The 13,564-nt window shown below is 46.1% G+C and overlaps 1 long non-coding RNA gene across 1 annotated transcript; it reads right to left on the bottom strand.

Moving 5' to 3' along the window:
* Positions 1-3,206: 3,206 nt before the first annotated feature.
* On the bottom strand, positions 3,207-12,751 carry LOC119952449. Its single transcript, XR_005457856.1, has 4 exons — positions 12,658-12,751; positions 11,211-11,312; positions 6,386-6,474; positions 3,207-3,852 (listed from the first exon to the last, which is right to left on the bottom strand). It is a non-coding gene; the product is annotated as an uncharacterized LOC119952449 (long non-coding RNA).
* Between the last annotated feature and the right edge of the window lie 813 nt (positions 12,752-13,564).

Raw genomic sequence — 13,564 nt, 5'->3', positions numbered from 1 at the left:
GGAGACTTTAGTCGGAATGAGCAAAATCCTGCCTTAGTACCACCCAAACATGCTAACCTAGATCTGTACCTCTTGAACCCGCCGTCTTCTGGTTTTGAGGGAAGCGGGTTACCCACAGAACCACAGCTGACATTATAATGCGCGGTATGTAAATTGTTTCTGATTGATGCTGGAGGAATTCAGACACGTCACTGGCATTTCCCAAATGTTTGTGAGTGCTCTGAAATATTACCTTACTGGACACTGCTTGACGGATTGCCATGGATTCCAATATCTCTGCCAATGCCGCTTCATCATTTCAAACAAAACCAGAAAATGGTGGAACATGCCAACGGGTCCGACAGTCACTGTGGAGAGAGGACAGCGCTACCCTTTCAAGTCTGGATGACTCTTTGTCAGAGGTGTAGAGAACTGGAAATAGGATGAGATTTATACTGCTGCGAGGGGGGGGGGGGGGGGGGGGGGATGGAGCAGCGAGGCCACAAGGAGGGCCAACAATACATGGGATCTAGAGAGAGAGGCTAGGTTTTGTGCAACGCCTGCCCCTTCACCTCCTCCCTACTCACTATCCAAGGGCTGAAACACTCTTTTTAGGCGAGGCAGTGCTTCACGTGTACCTCCTTCAAATTGGCCTATTGCATTTGCTCCTCCCAAAGCGGTCTACTCTACACTGGCCTAAACGTAGACTGGGTGATCACTTTGCCGAACACCTTCGGTCCATTCGCAAGCAGGACCCAGACCTTGCTGCCACTTTCCATTTCAACTCATCGCCCTGCTCTCATGTCTACATGTCCGTCCTTGGCCTGCTGCAATGTTCCACTGAAGCCCAATGGAATCTGGAGGATCAGCATCCCCATTTTACAATTAGGCCTTCCGGATGTAACACTAAGTTCAACAACTTCAGATGTGAACTCTCTCCTCTCCCTTCACCCCATTCTTATTTCTATCAATTTATTTTCATTTCTTCCATCGATCCATTGTTCCCTCAGCGTCTCCTCTCCCCTCCCCCCCCCCCCCCCCCCCCCCCCCACCACACCCCCTCTTCGAGGGCCATCTGTTCCCTGTTGCAAGTTGTCCTTTGACACATTGCTCACCTTCGGTCTCCCATTAAGGGCAGCTGGTAGCATTGTGGTTAGCACAATTGCTTCACAGCTCCAGGGTCCCAGGTTCGATTCCGGGCTTGGGTCACTGACTGTGCGGAGACTGTACATTTAACCCGTGTGTGCGTGGGTTTCCTCCGGGTGCTCCGGTTTCCTCCCACAGTCCAAAGATGTGCAGGTTAGGTGGATTGGCCATGCTAAATTCTTTTAGTGTCCAAAATTGCCCTTAATGTTGGGTGGGGTTACTCGGTTATGGGGATAGGGTGGAGGTGTGGACCTTGGGTAGAGTGCTCTTTCCAAGAGCTGGTGCAGACTCAATGGGCCGAATGGCCTCCTTCTGCACTGTAAATTCTATGATTCTATGATTAACACATTCTGATCTCTTAATATGCTACTGTCAGCATCCTTCTTCGACTTGATCACTACCATTTACATTCCTTTTGTCTGTCTGTCCACAACATCTTTGTTAATTTCTCTCTAGCCTCCACCTATGGCTGGCTCTCTATTCAGCCCCACTGCTCCACACTGCGCCCCCTGTACTACAATATAAATCTCATCCTATTTCCCATTCTCTCCAGCTCTGATGGAGAGTCATTCAGACTCGAACCGTTAGCTCCATTCTCTCCCCACAGATGCTGTCGGCCCCTGCTGAGATTGTCCAGCATTTCCTGTTTCTGTTTCAGATTCCAGCATCCGCACTAACTTGCTTTCAACCATTTCACCATTTGTTGGGTTTTCTTGCGAAGAGCCCTTTAAATATGTTCCGTATTCCCCTCCGTATCTTCAAATGCTGGCACCGGATATAATTACCATCACATTCAACCTCATTGCAGATGTTAGGAGAAATTGTTCACGTGGAACCGATTATGCATTTGTTACAGCTCAATCAGGGGGTATTTCTGATCCTCCTCCCTCCAACATTGCACATGTCATTCCATCTTCCAGGTTTCTAACCTCTGAAGACCCTTCTCTTTCCTTCCCTGCGTGGTGATATGCATCACTGTAAATACACAAGGGGTATACACTAGGGCACTGTAAATACACAAGGGGTTAATGTAAATACACCAGAACTAAATAAACACTAGAGGGAGCACCAGAGACATCATGACACACAGACATTCAACCAATAGGCCAGTAAGATAGGACATGACCAATGGGCAGTCATGGCACATCCAGAGGTGACACTACCACAAGGAGGCAACTCATATAAAAGGACAGGACACACATGCTCTTTCTCTTTCCATAGGCGACACTCAAAGATACAGGGGCTCACAAATCAGGAAGCATCCTCACAGATCAGGAAGCATCACACCCACCACATGGATTAGAGCAGACTAGTTAGACTAAATTACTGTAGCAGATTAGCAGGAGAGTCAAATCCAAGTAGGAGAACTGTTATCTGTTCAATAAATGTGTTAAATCTATCTCCAAGTCTGAAACTTCCTTTGTCATCAAGGAAGCATAACACAACACCCTGCTCTCTACTTTTTGTGTCTGTGGACGTGTTTGATCCCCAATGTTGGGAAGGTGGTGGGGTTGGTCCTATGCTCCCCCTGCCTGTCATCTCTGGTTAAGTTAACTTGATCAGCCTAAATGTGTGTAAACCGACACAACCCCTTAAGGTGGGCGTGTTAACGTTGCCTGTTTGGTTACTATTTCTGCATTTGCTGTTCTGTGCTACTGAAGCCTTAATGGGAAGGAAGAGAAGCGAGAATGCCTTCATTCAGAAAGAATCCAAAGGTCAAACTGACATCGTTCGTGCTTTTCTTTGCTAAATTCTGACTTCCTTCATGGAGGTAACGTCTCAGTGTTGTCCATAAATAAGGAAAGTGTTTTAATGATATTCACACCTTCACGCAATGTCTAACAAGCTCTTTATATTGATTCTTCAAGTATTTATATTTGGTCAAATGGATTTGCGTTGATGCCATGCAAATCTAATCCGATTTCACAGGATTTGCTGTGTACCCTCTTTCCAGACGGATTGCCTGCCACCTTACCAACTTTGGGTCTTCAAGTAATTGAAGTTTGAATACTTTCTAGATTTGATTGAGCTGACATTGGCTGCTCGGGTGTCCGTGAATGATTATGGAGAGCAATTGAGTCGACTACCTGTTTTCTCAAGTGTTGCTGCCAGATTTTTTTAATTGAACAGTTTAGAATTGCTTGCACGATGAAAACTTGTCATTTTCCTATTAACACTTGTCAGCGCCCCTTCACCGAAAGAGTGCTGCTTAAATATTAATGGCTATTAAACAAAGAACAACAAAAATGTATGGCTGCTCCACAATTTGCACATGAGGAAAAAAGGTTCACAACCTTCTCACGGAAATTCAAGAATGGCACATAATAATTTCAGCAAGTTGATGTCAGAATGTGGGGGTGTAATCCCAGGTGTCTTGCATTCAATACATGGAGGTCCCGCACAGGATAAATCAAGAAATCCTCAGGGTGAAGATTATATTTTATAGTTATTGTAAATCTGTGGACCACATGTACGATATTAATAGGATGTATCGACTTAGAAAGGAATGGACAAGAGCAGCAAAAACATCTGCCTTGTATGGAGTTGTTTTAGCTTCACTCAGAATGCTTCAGGTGGATTTTTCTGTTGGTACATTATTTGCCAAAGCACTTATAGCTCAGTGTCCATTATATGATTTAGCCCTTCTTCTGAACTGCAAAGTGTTTCCATATGGAGGTATGAGGTAAGTTAAAGACATCATGATCAACTTCCCTCAGCAGGCTGGCTCTGTTGGTTCGAAATGAGATTGGGCTTTAGAATGATGCAAATCTAACAGAAGAGAACTCTCCCTGTAATTGCTACAATATGCAAACAAAAAAAAGGAAAACATCGGCTAACCTGAATCCCCAGCTCAGCACCAAAGTACATTTCCACACATATATATATATACATATATACATCCATTAAAGTTGAAAGATTTCTGTCTGTGAGGCTAGATGAATAATACTTCAAAGCTGTCAGTGTTTAAGTATGCACAAGGCTCGCATTGACATACATCAGCCTTGTCAGAACATACCATGTATTTGTTTAATAAGGAGAAAAAGAAAAGGAAAGAATTTTTTTATTGAGGAAAGAGTATTTCTCACAGTCCTGGGACAAAAAAAAATTGCTGGCAGTTTGACATTGCGGTGAATTATTACTTTAAGTGCTGCTGTGTGTTACACTGTATGCATTGTAAATACTGCTGGAAATGTTTCAGGGAGACTCTATTCAGGGGAGAATATACACATTACCTTGCAGCAGAATTAATCACTGGGGATCAACAGCTAAAGCGAGCGAGGAAACTCTATTCTATTCTTTTAAGGGAGTCCTGGCACTGAAGGCTACATATCAAGGGTGATTCCAGAAATGTGTGGGTTTACAGATGAGGAAAAGATTGACAGGCTGGCTCTCGTTCTCCTATTAAAAGAAAGCTGTGGGGGTGGACCCGATGGAGGTGCTTAATATCATGAAAGACTTTAACGGGAGTTAAAGGGCAGCGCGGTAGCATATTAGTTAGCACAGTTGCTTCACAGCTCCGGCGTCCCTTGTTCGATTCCCGGCTCGGGTCACTGTCTGTGCGGAGTCTGCACATTCTCCCTGTGTCTGGGTGGGTTTCCTCCAGGTGCTCCGGTTTCCTCCCACAGTCCAAAGCCATGCGGGTCAAGTGGATTGGCCATGCTAAATTTCCCTTAGTGTCCAAAAAGGTTGGGTTGGGTTAAAGGGATAGGTTGGAGGTGTGGGTTTGAGCAGGATGCTCTTTCCAAGGGCCGGTGCAGACTCGATGGGCCGAATGGCCTCCTTCAGCACTGTAAATTCTATGAGAGTGGATACAGAGGGAATGTTTCCTCGGGTGGGCAAGAGCATCACCAGAGGCGGTCAGCACAAGCAGGGGGGGACGAGAAACCCAATCGGGAATTCAGAAGAAACTTCTTCACCCACAGAGTAGTGAAACTGTGGAACTCACTCCCCCATGAAAGTGGGACAAGCAGAATAGATACATTTATGGGAAAGCTAAACAAGCAGTGGGAGAAGGGAACGGACGGTTATGATGGTAGACTTAGATGGGAAAAGGTGGGAGGAAGAGGCTTGAGTGGAGTGTAGGTAATAGCAAGCACTGGTTGGGTTGAATGGCTTAGTTCTGTATCGCATATCCGATGTAATCCCATATCTTTCTTTGGAAAATATGCAGTGGAAGGCCTATTCTCATTATAGCAGTGGAGGTTACAGTGAGATTTCAAAAACAATGAAAACATAGAAACATAGGCATCTATGTTTCTTTTAGGCATCTCAACAAATACATGGATAGAATGGGTATAGAGGGATACGGCACTGGGAAGTGCTGAGAGTTTTGAGCAATAGTGGCATCATGACCGGGACAAGCTTGGAGGGCTGAAGGGCCTGTTCCTTAGCTGTATTGTTCTTTGTTCTATAAGAAGGCTACTTGGCCCACCCTGGCAATCCCAACCAAAAATGCGACATCCAGCCTATTCCCACTTGGCCCATAGCCCTTTAGGCTACAGCATTTCAATTCCATATCTCAATATTTCCTTTAATGTGATGAAGGCTGACCATCTCTACCAGTGACTCGGGCAGGAGGTCCAAATTTCCATCGCTCCTGGCTGCAAAACTTCCTCTCGATCATCCTTTAATCCTTCTGTCAATTACTTTAAATCCATATAATCATGTCAAATTTTGGAAAGTTTTGATATAGTAAAGAGAAGGAAACTGTTTCCACCAGTAGGAGAAGGGGTAAACAGAGTACACACACTTTGGGTAATTGTCAAAAGAAAGAGAGGGGAGGTGCGGAGAATTATTTTGATGCATCGGATTGTCCTGGTCTAGAGTGCACAGTCTGACACAGAAGTTGTGTTGTGTTGCAGCTCAGTCAGGGAGTCTGCGTTGCTATGGTATCATTGCACCTTTACATGTGTGTTATAGTCTAGAATTATGGGGTGGGATTCAGCAGCCCCACTGTGTTGTGTTTTCTGGCTCACCATTAGCCAACGGCAGGATTGTTCGGTTCCCCCGACGTCTTGCATGGCTCGCCCATCCCATCGCCAGGGAACCCGTCGCAGGGGGTCTCTTTCGGTGGGAAGGGAAGATTCCGCCAGCAGGAAGGACAGGAAAATCCCATGGATAAAGATGGTAGGGACTCTGACATTCTTTCCATCACTTGACTGACTGGGAACTTCTCCCACTCTTACTCTTACTATTTGTGTCGGAAGGGTTTGTAGGTTGATACTCAAAGTGTTTGGGTTGTGTTATGAATTCACCTTACCTTGGTTATCCAGTCCGGCGGTAGGGCTTGAACACCGAAATTCTGGCTCAGAGACAGGGACATTACCCACAATGCCACCAGACCTCCCCCTGAAAGGATAGTGGAAGCAAATTCATTCTCAACTTTCAAAAGGGAATTGATGAGGAGGCTTTGAAGAGCAATGAGGTAATAACTATCTGGATAGCTCTCTCAAAGAGCTGGCGTGCAATCATCAGCAAATATCTCCACTTCTGACATAAGAACATAAGAACTAGGAGCAGGAGTAGGCCATCTGGCCCCTTGAGCCTGCTCCGCCATTCAATGAGATCATGGCTGATCTTTTGTGGACTCAGCTCCACTTTCCGGCCCGAACACCATAACCTTTAATCCCTTTATTCTTCAAAAAACTATCTATCATTACCTTAAAAACATATAATGAAGGAGCCTCAACTGCTTCACTGGGCAAGGAATTCCATAGATTCACAACCCTTTGGGTGAAGAAGTTCCTCCTAAACTCAATCCTAAATCTACTTCCCCTCATTTTGAGGCTATGTCCCCTAGTTATGCTTTCATCCGCCAGTGGAAACAACCTGCCCGCATCTATCCTATCTATTCCCTTCATAATTTTAAATGTTTCTATAAGATCCCCCCTCATCCTTCTAAATTCCAATGATTACAGTCCCAGTCTACTCAACCTCTCCTCATAATCCAACCCCTTCAGCTCTGGGATTAACCTAGTGAATCTCCTCTGCACACCCTCCAGTGCCAGTATGTCCTTTCTCAAGTAAGGAGACCAAAACTGAACACAATACTCCAGGTGTAGCCTCACTAACACCTTATACAATTGCAACCTAACCTCCCTCGTCTTAAACTCCATCCCTCTAGCAATGAAGGACAAAATTCCATTTGCCTTCTTAATCACCTGTTGCACCTGTAAACCAACCTTCTGTGACTCATGCACTAGCACACCCAGGTCTCTCTGCACAGCGGCATGCTTTAATATTTTATCGTTTAAATAATAACCCCGTTTGCTGTTATTCCTACCAAAATGGATAACCTCACATTTGTCAACATTGTATTCCATCTGCCAGACCCTAGCCCATTCACTTAATCTATCCAAATCCCTCTGCAGACTTCCAGTATCCTCTGCACTTTTCGCTTTACCACTCATCTTAGTGTCATCTGCAAATGATGAAAGAAAAGTCATTGATGAAGAAGCTGAAGATGGTTAGGCCTTGGACACTACCCTGAAGAAATCTTGCAGTGATGCCCTTGGACTGATACAATTGACCTTCAACAACCACACCCATCTTCCTTTGTGCTAGGTATGACTCCAACCAGTGGATAATTAAGGGGCAATTTGCTGTGGCCAATCCACGTGACCTGCACATCTTTGGGTTGCGGAGGTGAGAGTGTGTGGGCTCTACACGGACGGTGGCCCAGAACCGGGATTGAGCCCGGGGGCAAACTTCTACCCTACCCGGCGGGGCGGGGGGTCCCGGCATAGTGGAGTGGCGCCAACCACTCCAGCGTCGGGCTTCCCCAAAGGTGCAGAATTTTCCGATCCTTTAGGGGCTAGGCCCGCGCGGAGTGGCTCCCGCTACGCCAACTGGCGCCAAAACCGGCACCAACGGCCTTTGGCGCCCGCTGGCCAGCGCGGGGCTGGCCGAAAGGCCTTCGCCGGTCGGTGTGAGTCCGCGCATGCGCCGGGGCGTCAACGGCTGCTGACATCACCACCGGCGCATGCACAGTGGAGGGGGGGTCTCTTCCGCCTCCGCCATGGTGGAGGCCGTGGTGGCGGCGGAAGAAAAAGAGTGCCCCCACGGCACTGGCCTGCCCGCCGATCGGTAGGCCGCGATCAGGACCCCGGGGGCCCACTCACGCCGCCAATCACGCCGGCACAGAGGTGGTTTAAACCACGTTGGCGGGATTGGCCTGTCAGCGGCGGGACTTCGGCCCATCGCGGGCCGGAGAATCGCCGCGTGGGGCACGCCAATCGTCTGTGTGTATACTTTGTTTATCTTCTGTCAATGTGTATGTATGAATATGTTATTGTGTGTGTTTATGTGTTGAAGTCTATGTTTATATACTAATATCTGTGTTAGGCGCGGCATGGTGGGTAGTGCTGTTGCTTCATGGCTCAGGGGTCCCGGGTTCGATTCCCGGCTTGGGTCGCTGTCTGTGTGGAGTCTGTACTTTCTCCCCATGTCTGCATGGGTTTCCTCCGGGTGCTCCGGTTTCCTCCCACATGTCCTGAAGATTGTGCTGTTAGGTCATTTGGACATTCTGAATTCTCTCACAGTGTACCTGAACAGGTGGCAGAATGTGGCGGCAGGGGCTTTTCACAGTAACTTCATTGCAGTGTTAATGTAGCCAACTTGTGACAATAAAGATTGTTATTATTATTAGATTATTAGCTTTGACCCTGGTTTGACTTTAATTTTCCTGGGGATCCTTGATGCCACTCTTGGTCAAATGCTGCTATGATTTTAAGGGCTGACCTTCTCACCTCACCTCTGGAATTCAGCCCTTTTGTTCATACTAGGGCAATGATGTAATGAGGTCCTGAGTCAACTCGTCCTGGCAGAATCCAAGCTGAACATGGGCGGGCAGGGGGTAGCATTGTGGACAACAGTTTCCATCATCTTGTTGATTATTTGGAATAGACCATTGAGATGGTAATTGGTTGGATTGGTTGAGTCCTATTTTATGTGATCAGAACTCACATGGGAAATTTTCAACTTTGTCAGGTAGTTGTACTGGAACAGCTTGGCTAGATGCATGTGTGCCATGTGACTTAAGTTGGAGAGCAAGAAATAGGTTCATTGTACAGAGGACCTAGGAGCTGGAGGAGGCCATTCAGCCCCTCGAGCCTGCTCTGCCATTCAGTAAGATCATGGCTGTTCTGGTAGTGGTCTCAACACCAATTTCCTGTCTGTACCTCATACCCCTTGACTCCCTTGTCCATCAGAAATATGTCTAACTGGGCCTTGAATAAGTTCAATTGCGCAGCCCCCATTGCTTTCTGAAGGAGACAATTCCACAAGCCTAACAAATCTCTGAGGTTGACATTCATTTTTAGGATTTTGCATTTGCAAATTCCCAAATCTGACAAGCCTCATTATTTGCTGATTAGAACTGATTTGTGTTCATGAGCAATTTTGGCAATACAATAGGCTATTTTAAATGTTATACATATACAATCAATTGTACAGATGTGGGCTTTCTCTGCCGTGTCTTCAGTTCCAGGACCCTCAGCAGACAGATTCACTTCGATTCCAACATCCTAAGTTTGTGAGTACTGCTTAAAAAGATTTAGAGTGATTTGTTTTTGTGTGTATTAAATGTAGCTCGAGGCGACTATAATAAGGATGGATGTATCTCAAAATTGGCCCTGGTGGCTCCAGAGGGAAACAAAATCATGTATCATATTTTATTTAACTTGGCTGCCTGCAGGCAAGACCCAAGTCTCTCCAAGGTCGGGTGCTTGCTGCAAGAACCTTGGTTGAGCATCTGTGTTTGAACTTTGTTTAAGAGGTAGTTCCAAGTGACAATGTTTTCAGTTAGATAGTTCTTCAGTTGTAAGTAGATGTGCGATGGACTTGGCAACTGGTAAGCTGTGGTGAATTTATTGCTGAAATTCAGTTACCGCTTTTATTTTGTTGCTGTTGGAAGAGTTTCAATGAGGTGTTATCAACACAGACAGGTCCTTCACCTTCTCTCTTTTTCTTTGCTTTTGCTCTTCTTTCTTACCCTTCCCTCCCTCCTTCCTTCCTTTCCTTCCCATTGCTCACTCGTCGCCCATTCTATTTTTCTCCTCCATTTTCCTTCTCTCGTGGGGGCATTGCCCACCTTCTCCTGTTTCATCCCATCCCTCCCTTCCCCTTTTTCATTCGCTGGTAGAACATACAGTGCAGAAGGAGGCCATTCGGCCCATCGAGTCTGCACTGACCCACTTAAGCCCTCACTTCCACCCTATCCCCTTAACCCAATAACCCCTCCTAACCTTTTTGGTCACTCAGGAAACTTTATCATGGCCAATCCACCTAACCTGCACATCTTTGGACTGTGGGAGGAAACCGGCGCTCCCGGAGGAAACCCACGCACACATGGGGAGAACGTACAGACTCCGCACAGGCGGTGTCCCAGCGGGGAATCGAACCTGGGACCCTGGCGCTTTGAAGCCACAGTGCTATCCACTTGTGCTACCGTGCTGCCCTTGCCTACTGTCACGTTTCTCCTTGTTCTCTCCTTCCGGTTTCTTCGGCCGCTGTCTTTTCTTCATTCTCTTGTTTAATTCTCTCCTTCCCTGCTCTTGCTTCCTCTGAAGCAACACTCAGAGCTTATGAAAATGAACCTCAAGGCAGCGAATTGACTCACTCTACCCCCTCCCTTTGTTCTTTGAAAGAGAGGAAATATATTTGAATGTATTTGCAAGAGCACAGAATCATCACTGGATCAGGTGAGGTGGTCTCACCATGGTTTAAACTGTGCTTTCCGTGGAGTTTCAAATCCAGATTCACTGTAAACGTGCAACCTGAGCAAACATTTAACTCTGCCTTAAGATTAAATTATCCCATGAGGTATGTTTACTGACCCATCTACACTAATAGATCTGCACATTCATTATCCAGTGCAGAATATTTTTGAAGGCAAGCCTTGCATGATATATTATTGTTACTTTAAAAATTGACCAGCCCACCTGAAGGAAGCAAACAGCTCATTTATATAAATAGACCGACACATTTATTATTCAACAGGAAAAGTTAGCCTGGCTACATCATCTTGTCAGCTAATTTAACCGCTCTCTCATATTACAAAGATTATAATGTATGGAAATAATTACCTTCCATTTTAAAGTGAAACAGATGATATACGACTTTCGACCTTTAAATGTTGATGCCGAGTTTGAGTTGCGTAACAATTGAGGCGTCTGTTATTAGAAACCCTGTGAGTTATGAGAGAATCATAAATTTTAATCAATTTGTTTTTTTTTAAAAAAGGAGTGGCTGTAAATTAATTGCTTGTCAGTGATATCTATAATTCCCAGACCAATAGAATCCCAGAGCGCGCAAAACCGTGCGCCCGAAACCCTCACCTGATCCAGTGATGATTCTCTGCTCTTAGCAAATACATTCAAATATATTTCCTCTCGATCAAACAACAAAGGAAGGGGGAAGAGTGGGTCAATTTGTTCTCCCTTGCAAGGGGCCAGGCTGGGCAGGATGGGCTGAATGGCCTCCCTCTGTGGGGCAAGATTCGAATGGTGGAATTTTTCGGACGCTGGATCTAACGGACCCCCAAAAGTCAATGGACCATTGATCGAGATTTACAAGACGCTAAAAGGTATGGATAAAGTAGACGTAGAGCGGATTCTTCCTCTTGTGGGGCATTCTAAAACGAGAGGTCATAATCTAAGAATAAGAGGTAGCAAATTTAAAACAGAGTTGAGGAGAAATTGCTTCTCCCAGAGGGTTGTGAATCTGGGGAATTTGCTACCCCAGAGTGCGGTGGATGCAGGGTCAGTGAGTAAATTTAAGGAGGAGTTAGACAGATTTTTAATTGGTAATGGGTTTGAAGGGTTATGGAGAACAGGCAGGATGGTGGAACTGAGGCCAGGATGGGATCAGTCATGATCACATTGAGGGTGTTTATGTTCGGGAGGTTAAATTGTCTATCCCTGGTCCTAGGTCATGTGCTCCAGGGAAGAGATGCTCTGGCTGATTTTGCAATCCAGCTCTTGGTCTGCAGCATCGTAGATAACAGATGAGGAACATATCAGCCATGATAGACTGGCGGAGCAGACTCAATGGGCTGAATGGCCTAATTCTGCTCCTATATCTTCTGAACTTATGACCGGCTGGTCGCATTTTCCCCTCTGCCTCTGCCCCGACAGGGCCGTAACATTCTGTCCTGTGATTCTATAACCTGCTGTTTTAGGAATTAGATTACCCAACTCTATACAATGGTAAAGCTTGAATATTGGTCTTCTGTAAACTAGTTTGGCTTGGGGGATTGTTGATCCTCCCTAATGAATAACGCAAACAATTGTTCACGCTTCTTTTTAGTCTTGAATTTAGATCTAGATTTGACAGCAATGAGTAAGGCACGCCCCACTAATGGAGAAACCGCAATGCACGGGAGCACGCAGATAACTGTTCAACAACATTGCATTCCAAATGCCCGCAAACCTGTTCTTTCTGAATGTTGTCCTTTAGCCGTGCGGCACTCACAGTCTGTCAAAAGGGTATTGGAGAGTCTGTGAATCGGAAAAATTCAGGAAAACACATTACCTCAAAGCTCTAATCAACTTGAAATTGAAGCTCTGTGTTATAATTCCTCTGTTCTTTTACAGGCCACTTAGCGATGATTAACAGGGAGCCCTGGAAGAAATAAAGTAGCTACGATGATCTCATTCTCTTTCTATCGTCGTGTTATAACTTTTATGTATGTATACCTACACAAGTACATGTATAGGTAACACAAAGAGTGGGCAAGTGTATACACGCACACCTATAATGACACATATATAAGCAGTTGTTTAGAAATGACTGAACAATCAGTCATGATTGCAATGAATGGGAGAGTAGGCTCAAGGGGCCATTTGGTCAACTCCTGCTGATGTTTCTTATGTTCTTATACAATCGTATATGCATAAATGCATGCTTCTATGTCAAGGATGACTTGGAGTTACGGGGATAGGGTGGTGGATTTGACTTGGGTAAGATGCTCTTTTGGAGGGTCGTGCAGACTCGATGGGCCTCCTTCTTCACTGTCGGGATTCTGTGGTCGAGAATAAAAAGTTGCCGGCATGGCTCAGTAATGGGAATTTTACTCTAAGTTTCAAAGTTGGAGCATCAAAATACCTTGGGCGGGATTCTCTGATCCTGGGGCTAAGTGGTGACGGTGTTGTAAACGTCAGAGTATTTTATGGCTCCGTCACCTGGCGATCCTGTGCGGCACAGGAGGCCAGCCTCATGCTGCTCCAGCTTCCAATACGGGCATGGCACGGGCAGCGCAGGCCCGCACAAGCACGCCACGGCCGGCGCGAGTTTGCGCATGCGCACCACGGCCGGCGTGAGTTCGCGCATACGTGTGGTAGGCCCTGATCGCGGGCCAGGCCACAGTGGAGGCCCCCCCCCCCCCCCCCCAGAGTCGGAACCACCCTCCCCCATCACCAGGCCACCCCCGCAGCATGAA

Source organism: Scyliorhinus canicula, chromosome 17, assembly GCF_902713615.1.
Source record: "Scyliorhinus canicula chromosome 17, sScyCan1.1, whole genome shotgun sequence".
Lineage (NCBI taxonomy): Eukaryota > Metazoa > Chordata > Chondrichthyes > Carcharhiniformes > Scyliorhinidae > Scyliorhinus > Scyliorhinus canicula.
This window is presented reverse-complemented; position numbering and strand designations above follow the sequence as displayed.